The following is a 26,791-nucleotide window of genomic DNA, read 5'->3' as shown; positions in this document are numbered from 1 at the left end:
AATTTCAGTTTCTTCAGCACTGGAAGTTGGTGCATAAACTTGGATTACTGTGATGTTAAAAGGACTGCCTTGGATTCGTATCGAGATCAATCTATCATTTTTGAAATTGCATCCCAGTACAGCTTTCGCCACTCTTTTGTTGACTATGAGGGCCACTCCATTTCTTTTACGGGATTCCTGCCCGCAGTAGTAGATATGATAGTCATCTGAACTGAATTCGCCCATTCCCGTCCATTTTAGTTCACTGATGCCTAGGATGTCAATGTTTATTCTTGCCATCTCATTTTTGACCACATCCAGCTTACCAAGGTTCATGGTTCTTACATTCCAGGTTCCTATGCAATACTTTTCTTTACAGCATTGGACTTTCCTTTCGCTTCCAGGCATATCCACAACTGAGCGTCCTTTCGGCTTTGGCCCAGCCGCTTCATCAGCTCTGAATCTACTTGTACTTGTCCTCCGCTCTTCCCCAGTAGCATGTTGGACGCCTTCCGACCTGAGGGGCTCATCTTCCAGCGTCATATCTTTTATATGCCTGTTGTCTTTGTCCATGGAGTTTTCTTGGCAGGGATACTGGAGTGGGTTGCCAGTTCCTCCTCCAGGTGGATCACGTTTGGTCCAAACTCTCCACTATGACCTGTCCATCTTGGGTGGCCCTGCACGGCATAGCTCATAGCTTCCCTGAGTAATTCAAGCCCCTTCGCCACGACAAGGCAGTGATCCATGAAGGGGTCTACTTTAAGTTAACTTAATTGAATCTAGGAGTCTTGGTAGACCATAAACTTGACATGAGTCAACAGTGTGATGCAGCAGCTAAAAAAGCCAATGCAATTCTGGGCTGCATCAATAGGAGTATAGCATCTAGATCAAGGGAAGTAATAGTACCACTATATTCTGCTCTGGTTAGACCTCACCTGGAATACTGTGTCCAGTTCTGGGCACCACAGTTCAAGAAGGATACTGACAAGCTGGAACGTGTCCAGAGGAGGGCAACCAAAATGGTCAAAGGCCTGGAAACGATGCCTTATGAGGAACGGCTTAGGGAGCTGGGTATGTTTAGCCTGGAGAAGAGAAGGTTAAGGGGTGATCTGATAGCCATGTTCAAATATATCAAAGGATGTCATATAGAGGAGGGTGAAAGGTTGTTTTCTGCTGCTCCAGAGAAGCGGACACGGGGCAATGGATTCAAACTACAAGAAAGAAGATTCCACCTCAACATTAGGAAGAACTTCCTGACAGTAAGAGCTGTTCGACAGTGGAATTTGCTGCCAAGGAGTGTGGTGGAGTCTCCTTCTTTGGAGGTCTTTAAGCAGAGGCTTGCCAGCCATCTGTCAGGAATGCTTTGATGGTGTTTCCTACTTGGCAGGGGGGTTGGACTGGATGGCCCTTGTGGTCTCTTCCAACTCTATGATTCTATGAATACCACCCCAAGTGCTTGACCGCAGGGACCTATTTAAGCTAACGTGTGAACGAGAATATTTTAAACCAGTGGTTCACAACCTATTTGAGACAAGTATCGAATTGCAATAACTATTGACCAGTCACTCATATTCCCTTCTTAATGAAGGTAGTGGAGGGAGTTATGGCGACACAGCTGCAAGCATTCTTGGCTGAGGCAGTTTATTTAGATCCTTTCCAGTCTGGGTTCAGGCCTGGCCATGGGACTGAGCTGCCCTAGTTACCTAGTTATGCTATGGGATGCTGCAGAATACTAATTTATCCCTAACAGTACTTAATATCTGTGTGAAGCTGCTGGGAATGGTCATTACGAGTTTTGAGGCAAGGTGACACTAGTATGTTGGTGACACTCAAGCTCTCTTTTTCCATATCATATGAATCAGGTGAGACCGTGTGGGCACCAGACTGATGCCCAGACACAGAGATAGGATGAATGAAGCAATGTAAGTGGAGCTTGAATCTTGGCAAGTAGTTCCTGAGTCTGCTATTCCTCTCAGAGAGCTACAATTCCCAGAGTTCCCTGGGAAGAGCGATTGATTGTTAAAGCATTTTGAAAGTTATCGCTCCGTGAGGGGACTGGGGGTCTCTTAACAACTCTTAGTACTCTTAAACTACAGTTCCTAAAATTCTTTGGAGGAAGCCATGACTGTCTAAAGTGGTATCACAGTACTTTAATGTTTGGTGTGAATATGGCCAGAGTTTAAGGAGCCCCAGCAGCTTCTGAAGAGTATCCAGCACTAAGGTTGCGTGTTTTGGTTTTTTAAACCTCCAGTTTTGTTTGTACAGCCATGAGACAGCAGAAGAATGCAATAACAAGACTCTCAAGAAGTGGCCAGTAAAAATCAAGAGCTGTTTTGGATTCTCATTATCGATTAGGATTTTTAGGCCATCACTTCAATTTATGGGAGTGCTTCTGTCTATTTGACTGAAGATTGAGTATCACTTTCAGTGAAGTGTCTAGCCAATATAGGTAAATCAAGTGAGTGGAAATATCACACAGCCTTCAATAATTTGGAATCGAGTCATTTTGCAGCTGGGGTGAACAGCATCGTCGAGCATTTTGGCAGTACGTTCTTAATGCCTACCATTTATGATCTCCATTTAGGGCGCAAGGTGGCAATCCTTCTTTCTCACGTAATTAAACCTTGCTCGAAGAGGTATGCCTCATTTAAATCAATGAGCCAAGGACTGGAGGTGAGTGACAGAAATGCATATCCTGGAAAAGGTCTCGGGGAGGCATGGCAATGAAAACAGAACAGATTGTTTTCCAACACATTCATTTTAGCCAATTATGATTTACAGATGGGAAGTCACACTCCTCCACACATGATGCATGGGTGACCTACACATTTACTGAGCATATGCCTCTGACACAAGGCTGAGTTTAGAGTCAATTGTAAACAGACAATAACCTCTGATGGCTTAATTGTTCAACACAGAGCACTTTCCTTACTGGAGACAAGAAGAAACTTAAGGCTTAAAAGAGAGAGATATCAATGTGAAGAGCCAGGAAAATGCCAAATGTTCTATAGCAGCAGAATATAGCCTATTCAAAAACAACAACACAGATATAAATATTTATTAGGGCAATAAGATAATCACTGCAGTTTCTAATTATGTGTGAGTTAAGTGTAACACTATAGTATTTAAGATTTAGCCAGGAAAATCTATTGATTCCAAAAGAGGGTCTAATAAAGCATAAGGATTAGAAGATTTAGCCTATAATAGAAGTATTGTAAACATCTGCAATTCCATCACAAATCTGGCAGCATTAGGAGCTACCTAGAGACTGGAGAGAAACGGGACAAGAGGAGACACCACAGCTCAGTGACAGACACTTTGCATGCAGAAGGCCCTAGGTTCAATCCATAGCAATGCATTTTGTAGATGTGCTGTGCCACTGTCTAGAGGCAGTGATGGACTGGATAAGGGCCAATAAGCTACAGATGTATTCCAGCAAGACAGAGGTACCATGGATAGGCAGTTCTCAGGGTCAGAAACTGGGGATATGACCCGTTCTGGATGGAGTCACACTCACCATGAAGAAACATATACCAACCTGCCCTAGCAGGGGACCATAGGAACACGGATGGCACTGTGGTCTGAACCTCTTGGGTTTGCCTATCAGAAGGTCAGCAGTTCGCATCCACAGGACGGTGTGAGCTCCCGTTGCTCTGTCCCACCTTCTGCCAACCTAGCAGTTCAAAAGCACACCAGTGCAAGTAGATAAATAGGTACTGATGCGGCAGGAAGGTAAACGGCATTTCTGTGCGCTCTGGTTTCCGTCACAGTATCCCGTTGCGCCAGAAGCAGTTTAGTCATGCTGGCCACATGACCCGGAGAGCTGTCTGCAGACAAATGATGGCTCCCTTGGCCTGAAAAGTGAGATGAGCACTAGAACCCAATAGTCACCTTTGACTGGACTTAACCGTCCAGGGGTCATTTACCTTTTTTTTTTTTTTTTACCTTAGCAGGGGACCTTCCAGATAAGCAAGGCTACTGTGGACACAGACAGCAGCAACCTCCAAGGGTCACACTCCAGACAAGCAGTGGCTCCAAAAAGGGCTCAGTCAAACGGCAGTCTAAATTTTGGCTCCTGATAAGCAAAAGGTCAGGATCAGGTCCATGCACTGTGCTAGTAGCAAAACACTGCTCCAACAAGCTCACCCAGCCTTACTCTAGGCTTTTAAGCTAGAGCTTCCAGAACCCTACCCTGAGCCCAGCTGTGGCCTCTTAAGAGGCTTCTGTGGGGAGTCCTCCTCCTGAGTAGCCCTTTACTCTTCTGCCACCAAGCACTCCTGACTGTGAGGGTCTCATTCTGCCACTTGAGCTGCTGGTGGTTGTTCTGCATCAGATGCCCAGCTCCCTTTCTGCGGGACTTCCTGCAGCAACCCACATTTTCCTCAGCTGTTGTTCTGGGATGTTTCTTGGGGAGCCAGATCATCCTAAAAAGAGAACTAATCTGACAGGGGCATCGCTACATAGCTTGGGGAGGATCTTGTGGCAAGGAATGCATCTTCTCACCTCCAGATGCTTTCTCTTCTTCTACTAATTTATCATTAAATTTGGCAAACAACAAGTGATAGAACAACAAAAGAGCTCCACTTAAAAGTCTTTCTGGAAGCCAAAGGTCTTCAGTAGGTGCTGAAAAATCAACAGAACCACCACATGTCTATATTCATGGGGAGGAAATTCTGGGGGGTAGGTGCTATAGCACTAAAGGCCCAATACCTACATGGTGTGGAATGACCTCCTAACAAGATGGTATCAGCATCTTGCAGAGCACAGTGATCAATTGGGTATAGAAGGGGTGAGATGATCTTTCAAATATCCTGGTTCCAAAATGCATAGGGCTTCATACACCAAAACTAGCACTTTGAACTTAGCCCAGTAGCTATTTGGCAGCCAGTGCAATTCTTTCAACAGTGGGGTAATAGGCTGACAATATCCTAACCCAGTGAGAAGTCAAACTGCCACAGATGCAGCTTCCAGACAAACCTGAAGGGCAGCCCCACAGAAAGCACATTGCAGTTTTGAGAGCAACTAGAGCAGAATTGCAGCTGTTGACCATTTCTTTGACAATCCTCTTGCAGACCATTTGAAACCAGTTATGAAACAGATAGAACTTCCAGTTCCATTTACAATCTGTAGTGCTGGGGGAGTGTCTATGTGTGTGGAGAGAGAACCTGTAGCCTTTAGATAGGATCACAGCTCCCACTTTTCCTGAACACTGGCCATGTTTGCTGGAGCTGATGAGAGTTGGACAACAGCACCTGGAACATCATAGGCTCCCTAGTGTCGCTCTAAGTAAACTCTAAACAACAACTAATGGTTCTTTCCCCCTCCCCCAAACTTACAGATGTTTCCTCCCAATTAAACAGCTGCATTACTTCATTGTCTCTCACAAAAACAAATGCTTGGTCCTTTAATGCATTGAAGTCACAGTCTTACCAAATGAAGGAAAACCCACAAACTGCATGAATAATCCCATTCTCGTTGTTTGCTCTTTGTCAGATTTTGGCAACACTTGATCAAGACATTAGCGACAGCATCACATTGCTCATTCAATTAGATTCCGAGTGCTGCATACAGAAGCAGAGAGTGCACATCACACCTATGCAAGGCATGCCGAGAAAGCATTTTGTTTGTCTAAACTCTTCCCCTTCAGCAGATTTAAGTCGGAGAGTGAATTTTCACTGATTAGAATTAACTCTTTATCCTGCCTCCTGGCTAGAGCTCCACCCGAAAGATTTCTTCTTGCAGATTTTCATTTATCAACAGGCCATGTACTCTAGAAATACCAAATCAAAAAACAATAATTTTAAGTATTAATGATAAATACTGTAAGTCAGTAGAAAAACCCAATTCAGCAAAGCTGCTACATGGGTGCATGCCAACACGAGAGATCACATTTTATTACTGCTGCTCTTGTTGTTGTTATTTTATATAACCCTTAATGCAAAAACAGGATTCTAATCTGCTTACAATATCTGGAACTTTAAAATATAAATACAGTGGAACCTCGGTTTTTCGAATGTAATCCGTTCTGGAAGACCGTTCGACTTCCGAAATATTCGAAAACTGAGGATCAATGGGCGGTCGGCAAAAACCATTAGGAAAAAAATGGAAAAAACATGCAGTGGAAGCAGTTGGACTTCCTAGGTGCGTTCGAAAACGGAAGCAATTACTTCCGGGTTTTCGGCGTTCTGGTTCCGAATAATTTGTCAACGGAGGCATTCAAGAATCGAGGTTCCACTGTATCCTGAACTGATCCATTAAAGCAACACAGTAATGATGCTCCTGTGCACTGCTAGGCAGGTGACTGAGCTCTCAGTTCCAATAGTGATGATCTCCTATTGGGGAGGGGGAGGAGTCTGAGCACCACTCCTCTGCCCTTTCCCCGGTACGTGATCAGTGTTGGACCTCAGAGCAAAGTTCAGCTGAGAGACTGAGATCCTTGCAGGCAGCAGTAAGAAGATCAGCTTGGACTAGAGCCATAATTGCACAAGCATAGCTGTGTTTTAATGGATATTCTAATGCATCTATATCTTATTGGACCAGTCCGGTGGAATGCTCTCCCAACAGAGATTCATCAGGTGACTACTATTTCAACCTTAGACATTTGCAGAAAAGTTTTCTTTGCTTCCAGGTTTATGCAGCCCACTTAAGGAAAACATTTTCTGTGATATTCAGCTAGTGATCAGTTTTAATTTTTGTGTGGCTTTTACTGTATTATAATGGTTGTAAACCACTTGTAAAATATTTGTATACTGAAATTTCATTTAAAAAAATTAATGTGTCTGTGATACCTTAAATATATCCTGTCACAACTAAAGAGCTAGATTATTACTCAACACCCTCCCCCTTTCCCCTCTCATCTTGACATCTTTAAATCTGGCACCTTTATAACATATCTATTTAGGTGCCAGGAGAAAACATTCCTCTATAACTTTGGCTGATTAACACTCTATGGCCTTTTAAATGTGTTTGTAGGAAGGGGGCTATTGGTTTTTAGCTGGTTTGTCTTATTATATGTTTTGTGTTCTCATTTTGTATTTTTATGTTGTGAACTGCCCTTCGTCTTCAGATGAAGGACAGTATACAAATGAAATAAATAAATAAATAAAAAAGGTTTGTATTTGGCTTGTATAAAAAAAACACATCATATTGTTAACATTAACCATGGTTTGTCTAGTTCGGATAACATGACAAACCGTAGTTAAAGGAGTTAAGATGAAAGTGAATGCTTCCAATTCCTTTATGCCACACCAGCATAGAAAGAGGGAGTGGGAACACGTGAACCCAAAACTCACCGCAGCTCATTCTCATCATACTAAATTATGGTTTAGCATGGCATCCAACCCAGGCCACTAAGTCCTAGTAAGTTTCACATCCTAACTCACAAACAGACCAATTATAAATTGGAAACTTGTGATTTACCCTGGTGTTTAAAAGGAAACATGCCAAAGCTGAAGCCTTCACCTGTTTAGGAGAGTTACTTCCTAATCTCACATGTCTGTGCCCAGAGTCTTTTCTACACTATTATACATGATCTGCACATGCCCCCAAATGCTGTTCTTTACTACTTCACATTTTACATGTAATCAGGGCCTCAAAAAAAGAAATAACACAGATTGTCCAACCTCCAACACCGAGCAATCTTGGACTGTGATCAACTCGTTTGTGCTAAAGCTGTCAGTGATTACTAAACAATTATATTAAATTAGCTTCCACAATTAGCAGTCAGTGTAAGCAAACAGAAGTGAATTTAGCATATGGCGTTCTAAGCCATTTCAGCAGAAAGATGGGGGAGACTGATAAATATTCCACATAATAATGATCTGCATTCCGAGAGAAGCTTAGAAACCAGCAAAGTTTCACAATTAAAATAATTTTGCCTCCTCCCTATCAAAAAAAGTTGCTGTTAACAACCATTTATGCTACATTGGTTTCCTATCCTATCCAAGAGCCAGTGTGGTGTAGTGGTTAAGAGCGGTAGACTAGTAATCTGGTGAACTGGGTTCGCGTCTCTGCTCCCCCACATGCAGCTGCTGGGTGACCTTGGGCTAGTCACACTTCCCTGAAGTCTCTCAGCCCCACTCATCTCACAGAGTATTTGTTGTGGGGGAGGAAGGGAAAGGAGAATGTTAGCCGCTTTGAGACTCCTTAGGGTAGTGATAAAGCGGGATATCAAATCCAAACTCCTCCTCCTCCTCCTCTTCTTCTTCCATCCTGAGGTGAAGAGAAGTGATCTTCTTGAAGATCCTTTCAACAAACACTGGGGGTGGGGAACAGGCTTTGAAAGATGGTCTAACACACTACCAAACCAAAACGCTTATAAAGGATGCACTACTCTAATACGACACAAGCCCTTGCATCAACTGGAAGTCAATTTGTAACAAGATTTGACTCTGGAGATTAAGATCTCCTAGGAGAAACAGCTTGCATTGGAACATAGGTAGCTGCCTTATACAAAGTTGTAGAATCATAGAATTGCAGAGTTGGGTGAGGCCATGAGGACCATCTAGTCTAGCCCCCTGCAATACAGGAATGGGCCAATGGGTCAGACCAATGGGCCATCTAACTTGGTACTATATACACTGGCTGGCAGCAGCTGTTCGGTGTTTCAAACAGGAAGTGGAGAGAGTGTTGCTGCACGCGGGTCCTGCTTTTGAGATTCTTCCCTCAAGCACCTGGTTGGCCATTATGAGAACAGGATGCTGGACCAGATGGGTGTTTGGCCTGATCCAGCAGAGATAATTATCTTTTTAACATGCCTTTTCCTCTTGAAATGTGGTTCCCCTGGCTGGTGCTTCTGAAGCAGGGGGCCTCCTGTGCAATTTAGAACTCTGATCATCTAGTAATACCCCAAAGAGGTACTGTTCAATCTTTGAGAAGCGTGTACATTCCAGTCTCTTCTCATAAAAATACCAGTGATCAGCACCTTGTCAGTTTGCTTCATCAAGGGCCCAACCCTTTTAAAGTTTAACCTTGTCGGAAAAGCTTGTTTTTAACGCTGCTGGGTGAGAATTAATGCTCACGTTTCAAGTGAATGACTTGAACTACATGAGTGTATATTTGCATGCTAACTCACTGAACATTTGAATTAGATGGTATTAACTCTTCATTACTGACTTGAGAACCTTTCAAATGAGAGGTAAGAACTTAATCCAAAATCAAACATGAGCTTACGCCAGAGCTGTTCCCAGGCACAGTTTGAGCTGTCTATCCTACAGTGCGGGTGTGGTGATGGACAAAAGGTGTGGCACTTAGCAATATTATCTGCTTTCTTATGTACATAGAATCACAGAATTGTAGAGTTGGAAGGGACCCTGCGGATCATCTAGTCCAACCCCCTCCAATGCAGGAATATGCAGCTGTCCCATACGGCAATCGAACCTGCAACTGTGACATTATCAGCGCCATGCTCTAACCGACTGAGCTATCCAGTCCAGGACCGTGCACAAGAAAACCCAGTATTTTATTAGGGTAACTAATCCACATGTTGTTCTCATGTCTGTCAATGTTCACAGAACCAATCACATCATTTCTTCTAGAAGTCCTCTTGTGATGTGAGTACTGGAAGACTTGCTCCCTACCTTGCAGGCTATTTTCCATCTGGCCTGGGAGGATGGAGCCCTGACTGATTGGGGCGGCTGTGGGGGATTGTTGCTGTTTTGGAGATATATATATATATATATATATATATATATATATATATATATATCTATCTCCCCTTCATGGATCACTGCCTTGTCGTGGCGAAGGGGCTTGAATTACTCAGGGAAGCTATGGACAGGTCAAGATGGACAGGTCATAGTAGAGAGTTTGGACCAAACGTGATCCACCTGGAGTAGGAACTGGCAACCCACTCCAGTATCCCTGCCAAGAAAACTCCATGGACAAAGACAACAGGCATATAAAAGATATGACGCTGGAAGATGAGCCCCTCAGGTCGGAAGGCGTCCAACATGCTACTGGGGAAGAGCGGAGGACAAGTACAAGTAGATCCAGAGCTGATGAAGCGGCTGGGCCAAAGCCGAAAGGACGCTCGGTTGCGGATATGCCTGGAAGTGAAAGGAAAGTCCAATGCTGTAAAGAAAAGTATTGCATAGGAACCTGGAATGTAAGAACCATGAACCTTGGTAAGCTGGATGTGGTAAAAAGTGAGATGGCAAGAATAAACATTGACATCCTAGGCATCAGTGAACTAAAATGGACAGGAATGGGCGAATTCAGTTCGGATGACTATCATATCTACTACTGTGGGCAGGAATCCCGTAAAAGAAATGGAGTGGCCCTCATAGTCAACAAAAGAGTGGCGAAAGCTGTACTGGGATGTAATTTCAAAAATGATAGAATGATCTCGATGCGAATCCAAGGCAGACCTTTTAACATCACAGTAATCCAAGTTTATGCACCAACTACCAGTGCTGAAGAAACTGAAATTGATCAATTCTATGAAGACTTACAACACCTTATAGAAATGACACCAAAGAAGGATGTTCTTCTCATTATAGGGGATTGGAATGCTAAAGTAGGGAGTCAAGAGATAAAAGGAACAACTGGCAAGTTTGGCCTTGGAGTTCAAAATGAAGCAGGGCAAAGGCTAATAGAGTTCTGTCAAGAGAACAAGCTGGTCATCACAAACACTCTTTTCCAACAACACAAGAGACGACTCTACACATGGACATCACCAGATGGGCAACATCGAAATCAGATTGATTATATTCTCTGCAGCCAAAGATGGAGAAGCTCTATACAGTCTGCAAAAACAAGACCTGGAGCTGACTGTGGCTCAGATCATCAGCTTCTTATAGCAAAATTCCAGCTTAAACTGAAGAAAGTAGGAAAAACCACTGGGCCAGTAAGATACAATCTAAATCAAATTCCTTATGAATACACAGTTGAAGTGAAGAACAGGTTTAAGGATTTAGATTTGGTGGATAGAGTGCCTGAAGAACTGTGGATGGAGGCTCGTAACATTATACAGGAGACAGCAACGAAAACCATCCCAATGAAAAAGAAATGCAAGAAAGCACAGTGGCTGTCCAAGGAGGCCTTACAAATAGCGGGGGAGAGAAGGCAAGCAAAATGCGAGGGAGATCGTGAAAGATACAGGAAATTGAATGCAGATTTCCAAAGAATAGCAAGGAGAGACAAGAGGGCCTTTCTAAACGAGCAATGCAAAGAAATAGAGGAAAATAACAGAATGGGAAAAACCAGAGATTTGTTCAAGAAAATTGGAGATATGAAAGGAACATTTCGTACAAAGATTACCACAATTAAGGACAAAAGTGGAAAGGACCTAACAGAAGCAGAAGACATCAAGAAGAGGTGGCAAGAATACACAGAAGAATTATACCAGAAAGATATGGAGGTCTCATACAGCCCAGGTAATGTGGTTGCTGACCTTGAGCCAGACATCCTGGAGAGTGAAGTCAAATGGGCCTTAGAAAGCCTCGCTAACAACAAGGCCAGTGGAAGTGATGATATTCCAGCTGAACTATTTAAAATTTTAAAAGATGATGCTGTTAAGGTGCTACACTCAATATGCCAACAAGTTTGGAAAACTCAGCAGTGGCCAGAGGATTGGAGAAGATCAGTCTACATCCCAATCCCAAAGAAGGGCAGTGCCAAAGAATGCTCCAACTACCGCACAATTGCACTCATTTCACATGCTAGCAAGGTTATGCTTAAAATTCTACAAGGCAGGCTTAAGCAGTATGTGGACCGAGAACTCCCAGAAGTGCAAGCTGGATTTCGAAGGGGCAGAGGAACCAGAGACCAAATTGCAAACATGCGCTGGATTATGGAGAAAGCTAGAGAGTTCCAGAAAAACATCTACTTCTGCTTCATTGACTACGCAAAAGCATTTGACTGTGTCGACCACAGCAAACTATGGCAAGTTCTTAAAGAAATGGGAGTGCCGGATCACCTCATTTGTCTCCTGAGAAATCTCTATGGGGGACAAGAAGCTACAGTTAGAACTGGATATGGAACAACTGATTGGTTCAAAATTGGGAAAGGAGTACGACAAGGCTGTATATTGTCTCCCTGCTTATTTAACTTATATGCAGAATTCATCATGCGAAAGGCTGGACTGGATGAATCCCAAACCGGAATTAAGATTGCCGGAAAAAATATCAACAACCTCAGATATGCTGATGATACTACCCTGATGGCAGAAAGTGAGGAGGAATTAAAGAACCTTTTAATGAGGGTGAAAGAGGAAAGCGCAAGATATGGTCTGAAGCTCAACATCAAAAAAACTAAGATCATGGCCACTGGTCCCATCACCTCCTGGCAAATAGAAGGGGAAGAAATGGAGGCAGTGAGAGATTTCACTTTCTTGGGTTCCATGATCACTGCAGATGGTGACAGCAGTCACGAAATTAGAAGACGCCTGCTTCTTGGGAGAAAAGCAATGACAAACCTAGACAGCATCTTAAAAAGCAAAGACATCACCTTGCCGACAAAGGTCCGTATAGTTAAAGCTATGGTCTTCCCAGTAGTAATGTACGGAAGTGAGAGCTGGACCATCAAGAAGGCTGATCGCCGAAGAATTGATGCTTTTGAATTATGGTGCTGGAGGAGACTCTTGAGAGTCCCATGGACTGCAAGAAGATCAAACCTATCCATTCTCAAAGAAATCAGCCCTGAATGCTCACTAGAAGGACAGATCCTGAAGTTGAGGCTCCAGTACTTTGGCCACCTCATGAGAAGAGAAGACTCCCTAGAAAAGACCCTGATGTTGGGAAAGATGGAGGGCACAAGGAGAAGGGGACGACAGAGGATGAGATGGTTGGACAGTGTTCTCGAAGCGACTAACATGAGTTTGGCCAAACTGCGAGAGGCAGTGAAGGATAGGCGTGCCTGGCGTGCTCTGGTCCATGGGGTCACGAAGAGTCGGACACGACTGAACGACTGAACAACAACAACAACATATATATATATATATAATCTTTATTTTAGATCTTATTATGATTCATGTGGAAATGGTTTGATTTGGTTGTATACTTTTTGATGTTTTGTTTTTGCTTATGACTACTTGGTTATGTTTCGAATTATGCATCTTTTCATATTGTAAGCTGCCTTGAGCATGGTTCTGAAAGGTGCCACACATATAAAATTATGTATGTATATGCAGTGCATTCCCTTGTATGTCTACTCTGAACTAAGTTCTATTAAGTTCAATGGGTTTTATTCCCAAGTAAACATAAACTGGATCACAGCCTCAAGTAAACCTGTTGCTTGTGCAAATCTACTCCCCATGGGAAAGGGGGAACAAAATAGTATCTCCATTAGCATCCAAACTTTTGAGTGCCTCCAGACTGTTGCTATTTTCAGGTAGGATTCAATCACATACCAGCAAATTCAGGTTGTGTAATTACAGCTGAACTAGCACTCCTGTGAAACAAACCCACTTGTGTCGTCCCCCCCAAAAAATCTGACTTTTTGCAATAAGGAAAGTGATGAAGTGATGAGGAAATGCAATGGAAAGTGTGGGGTAACATTTGATTGATACAATGTTGTCTAACTTCCAAGTGAACAAATCAGAGCAATTGCTCAATAAATAGCTGACATCATCTAACCTGCCCGCAAACTTTTGGGCGCACAATAAACAGGTTGTCTGCAAGCGACCTTTGCTCTATGCACTGCAGCACATGTCAGCCAGAGGTATGGCTTTATTGATGTTTCTTTCTGCTTAGACATGCAAATGCCCCTATTCCTTAGGAAAACAGTGCTCATTACAGGAAACCATCGTTAAGACACCCATTCTTCAAGGAGCTGGGTGTACATCTCATGAGTAAGTGATGTTTTTGTAGTTTCTCATGATACACTGTATACTTAAAACTTTTGTCTCGGAAAAACAGCTAGAATTGTCCTTAAGTAACAGCCAGTATGGGAAAGTCATTGCAACCATTTTGCTGAAGCCCAAATCCTTCACTAGCCCCAGTTATGGAATCCTTATATTGAAGCAGACCATTGGCCATCTAGCTCAGTATTGTTGGCACTGGCAGGCAGCTCACCGGGGTTTCAGAGAGAAGGCATTCCTAGCCCTACCACGTTTTGCCAAGGATTGCATCTGGGACCTTTTGAACATAATGCATGTGCTTTGCTGCTGAGCAACAGTCCTTCTCAGTTACTGACTTTCAAGGCAACAATCACAAACAAATAAATTAATTAACTGAACAATTAATATGTAAGGTCTGGGAAAGGGGCAGGTTCTTAGCATACCCTACGTGAAAAAGTGCCATTTTTAGAAGAGAATAGCAGTGATGAAGCTTGTTTGTATTTAAAGAGAAAAAGAGGGAAAGAGAAGGAAATCTAATAAAAATGTGTTTTTTTTTTAAAAAAAATCTTCTTGAGCTGTCAAGCTCTTAGATTTAGCCAGTGCACACTTCTTACTAACAATACCTTCCTGGCCAAGGTAGCAACAGAGCATTGCACCCCGTGCCCTGGAGGACCAATTAAGATGGGGCTGCAATGTTCAGACCCAAGTATAATGCCGAGCCTGATATTTCATCTTCCAACAGCACTAAATGCCATCATTCTAAGCAGACCAGCTGTCTGTATTCCAACAGCAGGAAGAGGGAGGGGAATTTTTATATTACTTTTTGCAAAAATGATACCAGCCCCACAGCGCTGCAATGTCAGCTGGCAGCTGTTTCAGTGACAATTCCCCAAACTAAGGAGAGTTTTGCACTGGAATGTGTACAGATGTTTTTGTCAGAACAGCTTCAGCACAAATTCCTGCCTTGGCAAAAAAAAACCAAAAATGAACAAACAAACAAACAAAATCCTCCTTCTTATTCGTAATTATTATCTCTAGTTCCTGGGACAAGATGTGGGAAAAATAATTCATTCTGTTTTTATCATGGCTAAAAACCCATTCAATAATTTTTGGTTTGTTATTCAATCATCTGCCTCTTAACTCCCCCCCCCCCAAAAAAAAACCTCCATAAAATATTTCTCCCTCTCTTTCCTTTGCTGGCCTTCTAGGACCATTAGCAAGAGGTAATTATATTTAAATACTTTGCATATTGTCTGACAAGGACTGGAGAGACTCAGGTCCAATTCCCTACCCAGACACAGGCTCACTGGATGATCACGGGCCTGCTACTACCTTTCAGCCTAACGTACCTTACAGAATTGTTTTGAGAATTGAAAGCTGGGAACCACATAAGAACCCTTGAGCAACTTGGATAAAGAGCAGGATTTAAATACAGCACAATCCTGTATGTGTCCACTCAAACATAAGTGCTTCAGGGCTGTCCTGAGAAAGAACAGCAAATGGTTCCCCCCCACACACACCTGTCCCACACATGCCAAGTCAAGGTACATAGTGTCCAAGGCTGGCCAAGTTATCTTGGCACTGAAGCAGATAATCTTGCAAGTGCTGCTTCCATGGAGTAAAAATGCAATTATTAAAATAAATGACAATTTGCTGCACCTTCATGTTATCCAAATTCAGCTACCTCACTATGCCTCATGGGAGAGCCGGCGCTGTTTCTTTATTAAAATAAGTACTGTTGGAAGACTGATCGCCGAAGAATTGATGCTTTTGAATTATGGTGCTGGAGGAGACTCTTGAGAGTCCCATGGACTGCAAAAAGATCAAACTTATCTATCCTTAAATAAATCAGCCCTGAGTGCTCACTGGAAGGACAGATCCTGAAGTTGAGGCTCCAGTACTTTGGCCACCTCATGAGAAGAGAAGACTCCCTGGAAAAGACCCTGATGTTGGGAAAGATGGAGGGCACAAGGAGAAGGGGACGACAGAGGATGATATGGTTGGACAGTGTTCTTGAAGCGAGTAGCATGAGTTTGGCCAAACTGCGGGAGGCAGTGGAAGACAGGAGTGCCTGGCGTGCTCTGGTCCATGGGGTCACGAAGAGTCGGACACGACTGAACGACTGAACAACAACAACTGTTAGACTCTCCGTGAAACTAAGATGTCCCTTCTATTTACTGTGTTCTATCCTGCTAGGATGCCAATCGCTACTGGCCTCTCATTGTGACATCAGTTAAAATAATTTCCCTTACATCTTATACCTGACATTTGTATTCCACTGAATAAGGCCATCTGTTAAACATGTGCTTTTTAAAAGCAGAATAAAACATTTACACAAATGACACCCGCAAACTCCCCCCCCCAATCTCTAACCCTGTCTTCAGGAAAAATATTTTTTTGTTAGCCAAATTCCTTGGCCAAAAAGAAAAAGAATGAAACAGGATAGGGAGGGTGTAGGTGGAATGCAACTACAAATACTCTAGGATGACTATTAACTATTATTATTTTTAAATGCATACAGCTTTTCCAAAAATGATAGAAATTCCAACAAGACACACTGCAGCTGCATGAATGAGAGACTGAACTGTTTAAGGACGGGGAGTCAATATGTCCTTCAGAATTAAACCAAAAAAATCTATATGCACTGCAGAATTACAAACCCTTAGTTTTATAGGAAATTAAATTTCAGCACGGGGAGGAAGGACAGGTGACCGAGAGAGAGAGATGTCACAGTCATCCATATCTGTCTCTTTGCCAGATAGCAGTCGAGGGCCAAAATAGCTAGCTATGGTATGCCACCATTCATACTAAGCACTGATTTAAATAAAATATTAATCATTTTAACATTTTCTAGCTTGCATAATGCATTGCTTTTGGCTTGCTAGCGCTTTGCATTACCTATCCATGATGCCCATGAGAATTGGAACTATTTATTTCATTAATTAGATATCCTGCTCTTTGGCCCCCGAAGGGACTACAAGAGTGGTTTAAAAGGAAATTGCAAACACACACACACACACCACACACACTCACACAAACTACTAAGGTCACAATCTGGCAGTAAGCCACGCCCTAGACTTATTTCTAGCAAAACTTTATTCAAAATCATTCACATACCTCTTAATATTTCAGAAACCTCTGAATGGCAGACAAGTTTATGCTTGAAACAGTGGTCAAAGCAGCTGGAGTGACATTTACAAAAATTGCAATGGAGACTAAATTCAATATCTATATCTATATCTATCTGACAAAGTGAGCTCTAATCCATGAAAGCTTATGGTACTGGAAATTCATTAGACTCTAAGATGTTGTGAGACTCTGACTGCCATCATCCCTCACCATTTGTCATGCTGTCTGGGGCCAATGGGAGGTCCAGCAACATCTGGAGGGCCACAGGTTCGCCATTCCCTGCTTCCAAGGGCCACAAGACATTTTGCACAGCTCTCCCTTGAGACGCAGCTAAAATATTTCTCCTTTTCTTCTTGTCTCTCAGTACAGCAGTTGTTGTTTTTTTAAAAAACCTATTAATAGTCTATATGTGTATTCTCCTCCCTTACCTAATAAATTATGATGAGAAACAGCAACCCCAAAGCGAGGTGGCCAGCTCAGGATAGTAGTTATATAAATGGCTTTCCTGAAATGTACCCAACACCTAAATTATTCTGATTACCACTCTTTTCTAAAACTGGCCAAAATAGAGTTTTTCAGTACAGATGCCACTGTGATTTCAATTCCTGCTTTATTATGCCTTGGCTAAAGGTCACTTGCAAGGAAGTTCGACTGTTAGACCTGAAACGAAACATTCTGAACAAATATTTTAAGCAGGCAGATCTTCACCCAGCTAAAAGACTTTTCAAAGGAGATTTATTAATTTTAAATATCACTGTGCTATTAAAAGGCACTGCCTTTTTTGCACCCACCTGTGAATTCCCCCTCCCCCCATTACCGCGCACAACATGAAATGGCCACCCTGCTTTCAGTTCCAAGCCTTCGACTCCAAGCTCTTCTCCTTCTGTACCTTCACGTTTGAACATTTCCCCCCCTTCTTTGTGTGCATTTTCAAAAAAAGCACACAAAACAACACAAGCTGTAACCAAAGATTGTTCTTGGTTTACCATTCATGGTTTGTCTGTTAACAGTAAGCCGAACGTAACATAACAGTAAGCCAAAGCATGGCTTACTTGTGAGTAGCACAGCAGCACCAGGTGAGGAGTGCAGCTGCCAAAGTCTTTGCTCCATGGAGCTGCTAATTTAATCATTACACTAAGCCAGTGATGTCCAAACTTTTTTCAAAGGCCAGATTTGGCCTTTTTTAAGGGTTACACGCAGTTGTTGAGGTTTTTTAGGATTTTACCCCAGGAAATGCCTGCACTAAGCCATCTTTCTCCATACATGTTCCTTGTTTGAAGCAGAAAGTGGTGGCTGCTCCTCTGGGCAATTAACTTCCACCTTTTTGTTTTGGCTCCTTTTTTGCTTATAACTGTCATGGCTGGCAGCAAGGGGCAGGCTAGGCCAAGGATCCAAGACCTCAGGGCTTGGGGCCAGAACTCTGCCACCAGATTCTGAGCTTGCCTTTAAAATAAAAGAAGAAGCAATTTCCCAAGGGAAAAGCAACAAAGCAAAGCACGCCCAGCAAAACTGGCGACACCTCAGCCAATAAGTGAAGTCAGAGTTGTGATGAGTGGGTCACTTGTCTCACCAGGTGACAGGAATCCCTGAGGTCATAAACAGCTACTACTTGCTATTTTCTTTCCTGACTGTTTGTATCCCCTTAGACTCTCCAGAGCAGGCTTCCTCAAACTCAGCCCTCCAGATGTTTTTGGCCTACAACTCCCATGATCCCTAGCTAGCAGGACCCGTGGTCAGGGATGATGGGAATTGTGGTCTCAAAACATCTGGAGGGCCGAGTTTGAGGAAGCCTGCTCCAGCGAGAGTCCTCTCTTGTGTTCTGTTGCCCTTCATTTTTTTCGTAGAAAGCAGGAGAAATCAACTTCTAGGGAGTACCCGTCCCAGAAGATATTTCTACTAACTACTAAATGCCACCACATAACCTGTGGGTGAATGTTAAACACACACACACAAATGCAAAACTCTGCAAAGATAAAGCTCAGGCAGTTGACATGCAGTACAAACACGTATGTGTTTACTCAGAAATAAGACTATGCTTAATAGGGCTTGTTCCCATGTAAGTTAAACTGGATATAGGACTGCAGTAAGACGGGCTGAACCTAACAGAGGAAGCAGAAAAATATGGCAGTCCAAGCATCTAGCCCCAACCACTGCCAACACTACCAGGTGCTGCCAGAAGCAGCATCTGTAGCCTGAGAGCCATGCATGTGCAAAGCCATTACCACAGACCAGCTTCTTATTCTGCCGCCTTCCAACATAATCAGAGAACCCTTCCTGCAATCAACAATGGAGCACTGTCCCTCATGGGTGCTTAACATGGCAGGTGAACACAGGCCATAGGAGAAAAGGCAGCAGCTCCACCTTCTGGACCCTGGACAACAGCCCCACCCCCACCCCAATACAATGAAGGCTGAAATCACTACAGGAAAAAATCCAGCAGGTGAAGCTCTCAGGGCCACAAACACCAGCGTTGTGATGCTGGTTAGCGAAGGAGTTTGGGGGATTGCCTGGAATACTGTCTTATGATGTACGTAGGACCAAGGGATGTGGAAGGTGAGGGAGCTTCTGCAGTGACTTGCAACACATATGCCATGTTTGTCTTCATGACTGAGAACCTGCAGAACAAGACCTGCAGCAAGTGCTAGCTGGCTGCCTTGCTGGAAGAGAAGGTACAGCAACTTGAGGCCTGCCTATCCACCCTTTGTGCCATCGGGCAAGATGAGGACATTCTTGCTTGACCAGAGCGGACAGCCCTGGAGCAGAGATGCAGGTGGGGTGCCCCTTAGCAGGGAGGAAGATTGACCAATGTAGGAAACGGACCCCTCAAGGAACATGACACTAAGAAGCAGGACTGTCATGAGCCATGCTGTGTCTCTGAAGCTGCAAAATCAATTCCATGTCCTCACCTCAGACACTAATTCTTGACCAGAGGAGCAAGAACAGCAGTTGCAGACCTCAGAACACACCCAGGTGGCAGTGGAAGGTAAAGTGCACATAACAATTCCTGCCACTCCCCAGGGAAGGAAGAGATGTGTGATGGCGGCAGGCGACTCCCCTTGGAGGGGGGTGGAGGCAGCTGTTAGTGGAGGAATGGCTCATGGTTTCAGCTGCCTTATACTAATGCACCAAGTATGTGGAATAAGCAAGAAGAATTTGACCTCTTAATACTGGGTGACATATATAAGCTAATAGGCATTATTGAAACCTTGTGGGATGAGACTAATGAATGGAATCTAGAAATTGAGGGCTGTAACCTATTCAAAAGGAGTGGACCAAATCTACGCATTCAATCTGAACTTTCGTGACTCTTGTCTGCATTCTCTAAAACTGCACTGCTTCTAATAAATTATTAAAATATGACCCTTCCTTCTTTCATTTTTCCACATAAAATGAGCGCAAATGATTTCGTATGCTGGCTGCTTCAGAGCCAACTGCATGCTGCTTGAAAGGAAGGTTAATCATAGGTTGTAGAGCATTTAATTCTTCAACAAAAGAGCAAGGTTTGCATTGTTTAAAGATGTTGGTCAAATCTTTTTACTCCTGCTGGGTGAAAAACGGGACACACCTCAACCGCCACTTTCATCCTCCAAATCGAGCAATATACTGCCCTACACACAGCAAGGCACCGCAGTGCTGTCTACAATCCCAGTACAATAGACTTTAGCTTTGCATTGCAGAAGCAGAAGTAATCTGATCAAAACCGCCCGCATGTCAAAGCTTTGGCATCTGGAAATGCGTGAACCGACAATGCACCATTTCAAAACGGGCACGCTGTCATATCTGCTGCTCGCTAAACTATGGGAAATGTTTGCAGAGAACAGAGGATTAGCTTTCCCTAGTAGATTCCTTCTGTTCATCCACTGTTGAGCTCAATAACGCAAGCCGGCCGTGAAATCAATAGTTTCCTGCTTGCACCTTTTCTCTCTCCCTCTTTGAAAGCAAGGCACAATGGTGTTTATTAAAGAGGCTCAAGAGCTGCCGTCAAAATAAAGCCGATAGGACTTAGAGGCCATTGATCAAAAAGGACGTCAGACGCACCAGAGGCCCTAGAACAATCTAACACCACCTCTTGTTTCAATGGAATCCCCAAACCATAGCAGGTGAGGGAGGAGGGGATTCATCAACCTTCAAAGAACTGGAGAAGGAACAATAGTGAGAGCTGGGGAAGTGGCTGAGAGCCTGGACAGGGAAATTCTGTGTTCAGGTCTCACCTTGGCCATGTATCCCACTCTTTCTCAGCCTCTGCTCTCCTTCTGTGAAACGGTGAGAATATCAGCAGTTGCTTAGAAGTACTGAGATACTATATCGAGGATGGACAAATCTGTCCACTTTACTTTCTCTCCATTTCTCTGTTTTTCCCCTCAGTTCCCCCTGTTTCTGCAGCAATTTGCAAATTTCTTCCTAATTAAAAGGAAATCCTCATAAAAATGCAACATTTATTGTGTTTCTCCTAATATACACATTTTTGTATGCATTTCTGACTATAGGCACACTTTTGCAAGCAATTCTCAGTCATACACAAATGTGTTTCTTATTTTCACTAACACATCTTTATGCACTTTCCCCTAATCCCTGCAGTTTTGTTTTGCAAGCGGCATAGCAATAAAACTGCTAGCACATTTGCAAAGCTAAGCAGAGTCCAGTGTGGTTTCAAGTTGAATGGGAGACTGTGTGTTGAGATTTCTGCATTGCAGGGGTTTGGACTAGAAGATCCTTGGGGTCCATTCCAACTCCACAACTCTGATTCTGTTGGAAAACTGCATTACAAAATTCAGAGGAGCGCAAATTTCAACGAATAATAGTGTTTCAGTTTGCATATTGGTCCAAGAAGTGCCAATCTCATTAAAATACAAACAAAATCATCCCTTTGTTGTATCCATCTTCATGTTCAATGGTCACTGAACTCCCTACTGCATAGGAATGCAGCCATACAGTTTACCTGGAAGTAAGCACCACTTAGTTCCAAGGAGCTTACTCCAAAGTAAGTGCACACAGGATTGCAGCCATGAAATCCAATCATATGAACGTTTATTCATATGGTACCCATGTGTTCAATGGGGCTTCTTCTCAGGTAAACTTCTGCAGGACTGCTGCCTTTCTTCATTCAATAATTCATTTTGCAAAAATTTGAGGCAGCTTATTTAAGACAGAATATAAAAATCAATAATATATTATATACAACAATCAGTAAAGCATCCTAGACAGACCTGTAAAGCATGACAAGCTAATCTTTTAAGACTGAACAGCTTAAAGATTTATCTGGTTAATGATGAGTGAAAAACCACCATTTTACATGGTCTCATTTGCTTTGTCAGCAGCTCCCTCCCTCTCCACCCTGTGTGGCTCATAGCAGCATGTCTACTGGGTAACAGCAGACACAGGTGATGGTGGAGTCATGAGTGAGATGAGAAACTACCTGGCAGCTTGCTGGAGCAGGGAGTGATGTTTGCCAGCTTACCCAACTAACACTACTTGGTCGGCTGCTGTGCAATTAAAAGCAATTCCAAGTTGCTGAAATCAGCAGGTGAGACGGTTCATCGACTGGAGGTGAACATTATCACCTAGTGCCTTCATCTCAAACTAATGTAGAAGGCAGAAGAGCAAGAGCTGGTTTAAAAACCTGGTAACTATGTTGAAAAATGCAAGGTTTCTCCTTTAGTATGAAGCTGTAATCTCACTGAAAAGGGTTCATATCAAGAACCATGAAAACATACTTACGAAAAAAGATACAACGCCCAGAGATAATTACAGCCTTCATCTCCCCCAGTACCGTCCCCCTTACGAATGCTGCTGGTTACGCGCTCCGCTAACCCAAAAGTAGATGCCCCTTGTTGCAACCTTTGCTGCAAGCGGAAGCCGCGCTCCGGCAGTGCGGCAGCAGCGGGAGACACCATTAGAGAAAGCACACCTTGTGTTGCAAGTGGTTTCCTGTTACGAACAGACCTCCAGAATGGATTACCGTAAGTACATAACACAAGGTACCACTGTATTCTAAAAACCAGACCTGTGTGCCAGGCATTCATGTACCAACTAAAGCCTCTCCTGGAGAGAGATTGGCAGAGTTATTCATTCCCTAATGCTAAACTCCAGATTAGACTACTACAATGTATGTGGAGCTGCCTTTGGATACTACACCCAGAAACTTCAACTAGTCCAAACTACAGCTGCTACAAACTGGGACCAGTCAGTGCAAACACATCTCACTGGTTCTTAAACAGCATCACTGGCTGCAGGCCATTTACAAGCAAAATTGAATGTGTTGGTAATGTGGCTTTAGACCCAGGTACTTGAAAGGACAATCTCCTTCTCTACAAACCTGATGCCATACTAAGATCATCTTCAAAGTCTATCTTCTAGGCACCCCCCCCCACCATCTGAAGCTAGGCAGGGCGGCTACAAAAGAGCCCTCTCAGCTGTGGCATCCCAACACAGGAATACCCTCTCCAGGGAGATTGCCTACCATCTGCTTTTATGACTTTTCAGCACCATCTGATGAAACCCTTTTTATTTTCCAAGTTCTTTTAAAACTCTGGCTTTACGTACTTTGTTCTGCTGCCATGATTTGTATGGGTTTTATCGTTCTGCCGCCTCTGTTGTTTTATGATCATCTGGTATCTTGGGAATTTTTTTTTAACTGAAGAGTGCATATCCACTTCTAGATAAATTCCAAAAAATAAATAAAAGATCTACCCTTCCCATCACCCCAACCTGGCACAGTGACAGAGCCACTATTTATTCCATATCTTCAGCTTGAAGGTCACTTTATTGAAGTCTGAGCCAAGCTTTTCATTGGTAGTCAGCTCGTTATTAATTTAACTATTAGCAGTTAGGGTCAATTTGCTGTTCTCTTTTCTGGCTTTATTTCAGTTTGATGCATTTTATCCCCCGCTCCCCCAAAAAACCTGCAGCTTGATTCCATTCAGATTCTACAGTGCATTTCTGGTTGCTTTTTCTTATATAGGAAAACTACATTGCCGTGCATAGAACCTACTTGATGATCAAAAGACTCAGCTGAACTCAAACTGTAACCAAGTAAGTCAAAGGACACCAACCATGTCTCCTCAGCCAAGGGGGAAAGAGCAGAGCACTATGGGTATATTTTTCCTCTCCCCTCCTCTTTCTGCCACACCAGAGAACACAAGTGTACCAAATAAGTATGGTCTTCCCATTCATGGAAACACAGGGGCTAAGGCTACACAATGGAAATCTGCTTCCGCAATGAGAGTTCTGGTTTCTCTTCTCCCTACTCCTTCCCCCTGCACAAACTGTGCTCATACACGATTGTAATGGAATGCACCTGATGGGAAGAGTAGGTTTATTAGCTCCTGAAATCCTGAGAACTACCAGCAGTGGTTACATATTCTTATGAACACTGCTCCGTAGAAAATTGCTTTCAATGTATATTGAGGTATGCTATAATGTTACATTATTATTGTTATGTTGTATTGTATCATTTATAGTGTATATATTGATTTCATGGATGACTGTGATACATTTCCATGCAGGTTTTTGTTTATTTATTTGTCTATTTGTTTTGCAGTTATTTGCTGAAGAAGACGTACATGAAACAGTGTTAACACCGGATCACTGTCCATTGTCTTACTGTTATTATACATGATAGAAAAATATATACTAGTTGTATTGGCTGTCGTGGTGCTTGTTTTTGGTTCTGCTTGGAGACCCAAGTTTGAGCAACACTGCTCTAGAAGCTTTCCCAACTCTCTGGAGATGATTCTGTGAGTGCACAGGGGCTGTAGCAGGGAAGAAAGGAAAGATAATCCCCTTCATCTGAGCAGGTGGCCATTTGCACTATGCTGGATTTCATCCAAGGCTTTGGAAGGCTCTAGTAGTAGATCATGCTCCAAGTTCTCCCAGGTGAAATCCCTGATCCCTGCTGCCCCAATCCAACCCAGCCAAATGATATCAGGTACTATGGCTGGGAAAGACTCACTGGCCAAGACCCTGGGAATTCACTGGCAGCTGGAGATAGCGGGCCAGATGAACCAGCTACCTGACAGTGCAAAAACAGCATCGCATATTCATAGCTGCGGCAGTCTCAAGCAAAGGCACATATAGCACCAGGAGTTGTAGGCAGGCAAAGCATTTGTCACTCAGTGGCTTACCCCCTAGATGAGCAGCAAATTACAACAGTTCCACCAGAGCGAGCAGCTGGAACACTTGGGGCTAAGGGGCAGCTCCCCAGCCGATTATAAGGAGGCTAGATAAGGCCACTTTTTATTGACTAAGAGTAGAGACTACAGAGTCTGCTTGTCTGTTACATGGGTAGCCTGTAGCAGAGATAGGAACCAAAGCTACCATCTCTTTTATTTACAGCATTTACTAGCTGCCTTTCCAGAGACTGGTCAAAACCAGTTTCCCGAAGTCACTCACTGCAAAAAAAAAAGCCTCAATTTTTCAATGTGTCTTGTTAACAGTTGCTGAAATGTGTGTGTGTGTGTGACTACATACCTGCAGAAACTGTAATACTGAGAAATGCCATTGTAAAAGGTGAGAGTGTGAAGGAAGGATGGGGATGAAATGCTGTTATGCCATGAAGCAAATATCGCTGTGCAACAACCAGCAGTGCAGACATGTAAGATCACGCAGAGAGCAAGGAATAGACAAGGGCGCTGTAACCTGTCAGGATGCATTAGGGGACAGGGGCGGCAGGCAAATAGAAGGTGAAAGCAAAGGCAACATGGCAAGACTCTGGGCACTGCATAGAAATGTCCAGAGGCCTCTGCGGCATGCGAAACAAGCAGCACCTGAAAGAGCTGGTAGAGAGGAAGGAGTAAGCAAAGGGTGATTGAACTCGTAAAGCAGCAAGCAAGCAGAAGAGGCGACCCGCTTCTGGCAAACAGCTCTAGCGATACGAAGCATAATGCTCACATCACCGCCTGTTTACCTTGCTCTTTCTTTTAGGAGAAGGGATGCAGTTCAGTGGTGGAGCATCCTCTTGGCATGCAAAAATGCCTAGGTTCAATCCCTGGCATCTCCAGATAGGGCTGGGAAAGACTCCTTGAGAGACATTGCTAGTCAGTGTTGTAGACAATACTGAGTTAGGTGGACCGAAGGTTTGTGCTGCAGTTTTTGGAGCGTCAAATCAAGCCAAACAAAATCTCACTGGGTTAGCAGAGCCCTCTGTTGTTGTTCAGTCGTTCAGTCGTGTCCGACTCTTCGTGACCCCATGGACCAGAGCACGCCAGGCACGCCTATCCTTCACTGCCTCTCGCAGTTTGGCCAAACTCATGTTAGTAGCTTCAAGAACACTGTCCAACCATCTCATCCTCTGTCGTCCCCTTTCCTTGTGCCCTCCATCTTTCCCAACATCAGGGTCTTTTCAGGGAGTCTTCACTTCTCATGAGGTGGCAAAGTACTGGAGCCTCAACTTCAGGATCTGCCCTTCCAGTGAGCACTCAGGGCTGATTTCTTTGAGAATGGATAGGTTTGATCTTCTTGCAGTCCATGGGACTCTCAAGAGTCTCCTCCAGCACCATAATTCCAAAAGCATCAATTCTTCGGCGATCAGCCTTCTTTATGGTCCAGCTCTCACTTCGTACATTACTACGGAGAGAGTCCTCACAGGAGCCTAAGTACCTCTTGGACACAACAACCAATACAAACTGCATTGTTTTAAAGCAGGGGTCTCCAAACTAAGGCCCACGGGCCGGATATGGCCTGAGCTAGCCAATTATCCGGCCCGCGACGACACCCCCCCCGCCTGCTCTTACCGGCGCAGCTGGACAATCTCTGGGTCGGTTGGAGCGCTGGAAATAGCTTGTGTGCATGCGCAAAGTCATTTCCGGTGCACTTCTGGGTCGGAGGAGGCCCATGCGCATGCGCACAAGCTATTTCCGGTGCTCCGCCGACCTGGAAGTGCGCCGGGAAATAGCGTGTGCGTCCGCG

General features: G+C 43.7%; 1 protein-coding gene across 2 annotated transcripts in view; it reads right to left on the bottom strand.

Annotated features, from left to right (window-relative positions):
• PLXDC2 (plexin domain containing 2) overlaps positions 1-26,791 on the bottom strand; it is a 232,312-nt gene that overhangs the window by 185,079 nt on the left and 20,442 nt on the right. The gene's annotated exons all lie outside the window — the stretch shown is intronic.

The sequence above is a fragment of the Lacerta agilis genome, chromosome 12 (assembly GCF_009819535.1).
Source record: "Lacerta agilis isolate rLacAgi1 chromosome 12, rLacAgi1.pri, whole genome shotgun sequence".
NCBI lineage: Eukaryota > Metazoa > Chordata > Lepidosauria > Squamata > Lacertidae > Lacerta > Lacerta agilis.
Note: the sequence above shows the minus strand (reverse complement) of the source record. Positions and strands in the feature narration are given on the sequence as shown.